Genomic DNA, 4,656 nt, shown 5'->3' on the forward strand with positions numbered 1-4,656 from the left:
GTGCCAGCCGGGCCGTCCTGGGGAGAGTGTGCTCTGCAGAGGACCCCACCTCCACTATCCTCCCCCATCGGCTCTTCTCGCCTCTCTTTTTATGGCCCAGGCATTTGAGGTTTCACCCATGGGTTCTGAATAATGACTTTATTCTCTTCAGAAACCGAAAGCCAAATATCAGCAACTCGTACACAGGTCAAGGCAGAGAGCAACTTCTGAGAGGCTTCACTTTTGTTCAAGCCCTTTGATCGTTTATGTATTAACACTTTGACACCTTCCCTAAAAGTTTATGACAGTCTCTATAAAACATACACATGATAAAAGTCATATATAAAGATACTAATCTTTTGTCACATTACAGTTATGTGGTTCAAAGTCGGTTTTTTAACTTTCAATTTAGGGAATTTTTCCCATTAAAATGCCTTTGTTATCTAGGAAAGTCTTGTAACTTCCTTTCTACAAGCTCCATGAGGTAGCATTTCTGTAACAGAAGAGAACAAATCTGACTGCATATTAAATCTGTTCCTGTGGTTTTAACCCTGTGCCCTGTTTTGTAGGCTCAGTCTTGCAGGCTCCACACCTTTTGGAAAACAGTGTTGCCTTCAGCCTGAAATAGACAGGAGAGCCTGTTCTCAAGGCTCTCATCCTTAAGGATATGAACACTTTTGTGCCTATATAAAGATGACAAGTTGCAGAACAGAAAATAACCTTTGTTTTGTTAGAGGTTTTGCAGGGGCACCATGACCTGACCCACGTGGACGGCTGCAAGAACAAAGGATTCCTACACCAAGAAGTTTGCACCAACCAACCACACCCTCTCCCCTTTTTAGTATAAAAGGAGCCTGAATTCTGACTTGAGAAAGATGATTCTCCAAGATGTTAGTCTGCTACCTTCTTGGTCTGCTGGCTTTCCGAAGAAAGTCGTTATTCCTTGCCCCAGCACCTCGTCTCCCAATTTATTGGCCTGTTGTGCAGGGAACAGAACGAGTTTCCATTTGTAACTCAGTAACATTTGCATCCACTTTGTTTACTCTTGTGTTCTCATCATCTTCAGTGCTAAGTTAGTGCTCAGTAATATTGGTGAATGAATATCCCCGTTATTCTTGATCTGAGAACACAAATTTCCTATTATTTTATGCTTCCTATCTAACTCCTGAAACATGTACTCATCATGTGATGATAGATTTCAACTTTACAGGCCATGTGTCCTGAGTTTGGCCTTTTCTTCCTTTAATAATACTTTGATATTTCTCTGAAGGAAGTATAAAATACAGTTTCTGAATTCCTGAAAGGGGCTACTGTTACCTGCAGTCATTAGGTTTTTCCTAACGGTCCTGACTTTGTAATTAGAAGCCAGCTGTATCCACTATAGAAGTGGCCAGGTCTCCAGCTACACTGAGGGCGTTACAAACATACAGCTGTTCGGCTCCAGGCAAAGCACTCTACCCCGCGGCCACCTCCAGCCTGAATTCCCTCAGTAGACATCCTCCCACAGCCCTGACAGCTCGGTATCTTGTCTGGCAAAGCAAACACACAAATCTAAAATCTCCCCTCTCCTTTCACCAGAGTCTGGAAGGTCTAAACAGGCAGACACCTGACTCCTGACAGAACCGACAAGAGCTCAGATACTGCATGGGAAGACCTCTAGAAAGAGGTGTTCTCTCTACAGAGATATCAGAAAGCAGAGGCAATGCACACTCTCACATGCACTCACACACATGCACATGCATTCACACACTCAGGAGATGAATTGGAAGGAAGGACGTGAGGAAGTCAGGGCAAGCAGACCTTATAAAATAGGAAAACTTCACAAAATAAGAGAAAAACAATAAGAATAATGAGATATAAAAGTGAGATGTTAAAAAATATATATATGTAGGAAAGAGGATGAGATGGGGCATGGAGGCAGAGAGAGGGAAAAATGTATCAGGAGTGCCAGCCTTGCCCAGCCATCATCCTTGACCACACGACCAGCAAGGTGCCTGGAAAAGGAAAATGTTTGACTGAAAAGACAGGCACTATTTCTGTTAAGGCCTAGACTTGCCCACTGTCCAAATAGGTCCAATCAGTCAATATTCAAATGGCCCAAAAAGCCACCAAGTTGATCTTTGGGTCTTACAGGTCCTACAGCAAAATGCTCTGAAGTATCTGGTGTTGTGGTAGCCAGGAGCATGTTACAGGTGACAGTCTCCTGGCTTGCCTTTCAGGAGGATTGACTAGCCTGTTTGTAGAGGAGACTCAAATGTTGCATTTGGCTCTGAAATGTATGGTCTACACAATTACATGTGGACTTGTAGTCCCAGAATGCTGACAACCATGGGCAAGAAGGAAATTTAAACATGGAAGCAGGTTAAGATGTTGAATGTGCAACATCACTGATCGGCAACTTCAAGGTGGTCAGTCCCCTACTGAATGATTTTAGCAGGAGCCACAGACAGCAGCAGCTCAAGTTCCCCAAGGCGTTAAGGGTTTTGGAATATCCAGTCTACCTGGTGCTTCAAATTCAGCACCACATCTTGGATTTTACTCAGGCAGCTAAAGACTCTAGCCTTTCTCAACAAACTCCCAGATTCAATCCCATTTTAGTAACTTCAGCCCCAAATATCCTAACTGGCCATAATGTTCCAATGTATTTTCATATAGATGGTTTCCTTCCATCTGTATTGACAGTATGGAGGTAAATTTGATTTTATTAACACAACTGTATAGCCCAGCAGCATTCTGGCTGGTGTCTCCGCTTAATCCTATGTACCCTCAAGAAATCTGTCTACCTTTCCAGCCTGAGGTCTGAACTCTTCGTCCCACATCTAACCCAACAATCCAACAGCCAGGTCCGCAAAGCCACCAGACTTCTCATCCGTGCCCCTCAGCTCACCATTTAGCCCACAACCACCAACAGTTCATCCAACTGGTAGCTCAAAATCATCTATGCATTAGTCAATATAATATTCAGAATATTTCAACAGAACCTCAAAACAAGACAGATTTAAATTAAATTTGAAAAAACCCCCCCAAAGAAATAATTCTTTTAAATGGAATTTGTCTGGGCTTTGAACCTCTATGAGGCAACGTCTTACAGTAGACAAAGTCTATATTTCAGATAAAGACACAAAGAGAGAACAGGTTACGTAGAATCAGCCCATACGTCTCGTATCTACAAAATCTGGACCATCTGTTGCCTCCAAAAATACATCTGGACAAGTGATCACAGACTCTACCTTTATTTGTTGCCACATTTCCAGATGTCAAGTAATTGGCAACCACTCTACAACTTCTCCTCGAGCAGGGGTCCCCCAGTTCAGCACAAGACATCCTTTCAAAATTGGTTTCTGACCTGAACTTTTACCGACTGGTGTCCTCAATCTTTGAACTTTCTGAACCTTCAAGTCTTCCAAACCTCCCTGATTGTTCAATACAGACAGAGTGTATCCAGAAGCTCATGGGCCCAATTTTCACATATGAAGATAGACAAATAGAAGCATGGAACCTGAACATTATTGGTTGTTATAGACTGTGTTATGTCCCTTAAAAATTCATATGTTGAAGACTTAATACCCGTTACTCAAAATATGACTATATTTGGAGATAGTGCCATGAAAGAGGTAGTTAAGTTAAAATGAGGTCATTAGAGTGGGTCCTAACCCAGTAAGACTGGTGTCCTTATAAGAAGAGGAGATTAGGACACAGACATACACTGAAGGAAGACCGTGTGAAGACACAGGGAAAACACAGCTACCTACAAGTCAAGGAAAGGGACCGCAGAAGAAACCAACCCTGCAACCAACACTTTGATCTCGCACTTCTAGCCTTCAGAATTGTGAGAAAATACACTCCTGTATTTCAAGCCATCTGTTCTGGACTCAAGACGCAGAATATGGCAAGGGAACCCATTAAAATTGTGCTTCTGCTACTTATGTGATCACCCAGCCTTAGTCCATTGTAAGTAGTGAGACCTGCCAAGGCATTTCTGAGCCAAAAGGCTCATTACGTTCTCTAAAGTCACATCCAAATGTAGGAGAAGTGACGTCATCACCGTGGCAGAACAAGAGTTTTCTAACGTCTTCCCTTTAAGAACGCTAATTTTGACAATCACCCGCAGACAAGAGTGCCTTTGTGGAAGTCTGGGAGTCCAGCAGAGAAATTTCCAGCACACAGTTGGAGCTAAAAAAAAAAAAAATCCAAAGGAAGAAATGGAGATCTGTGATTCTTCAGTGGAAAGGCCTGTGCCCCCTACAAAGTACAGACTGGATTCTTCTGGAAGGGTGCCCTGGGTCCTCAAGCAGAGCACAAACCCTCTGCAGCTCGACTCAGACTATTTCTGAGCTCCCTGGGGTGCTTGGGTTTCAAAGGGGTTAGGGAAAGGGGGTGGGGGAACAGAGAATCCTTTTGCCAAGAAGATCTCTGACCCTCAGAAGGAAAATAAATAAACAAGCAAACAAACAAACGGAAGCAAAATTCATCCAGGTAAAAAGTGACTGGTACAGAGAAGCCATAGAAACTATTCAATGTAAGAAATAAAAGATAAAATTTCGTTCTATTCTGTGTCCAGTTCCGAGGGGACGGAAAAGGGCAGGGGCGCTGGGTCCCCAGCCCATCTCTCAGCTGAGGAAGAAGCCTGACCATCTCCAGGCCCCCAGGCTACTGCGCTCACTTGAGACCCCGAGT

At 43.4% G+C, this 4,656-nt stretch overlaps 1 pseudogene; it reads left to right on the forward strand.

Annotated features, from left to right (window-relative positions):
- The first annotated feature begins 2,273 nt into the window (after positions 1-2,273).
- LOC135319300 (TGF-beta-activated kinase 1 and MAP3K7-binding protein 2-like) lies at positions 2,274-3,045 on the forward strand (annotated as a pseudogene).
- Positions 3,046-4,656: the final 1,611 nt, after the last annotated feature.

Source organism: Camelus dromedarius, chromosome 3 (assembly GCF_036321535.1).
Source record: "Camelus dromedarius isolate mCamDro1 chromosome 3, mCamDro1.pat, whole genome shotgun sequence".
Classification (NCBI taxonomy): domain Eukaryota; kingdom Metazoa; phylum Chordata; class Mammalia; order Artiodactyla; family Camelidae; genus Camelus; species Camelus dromedarius.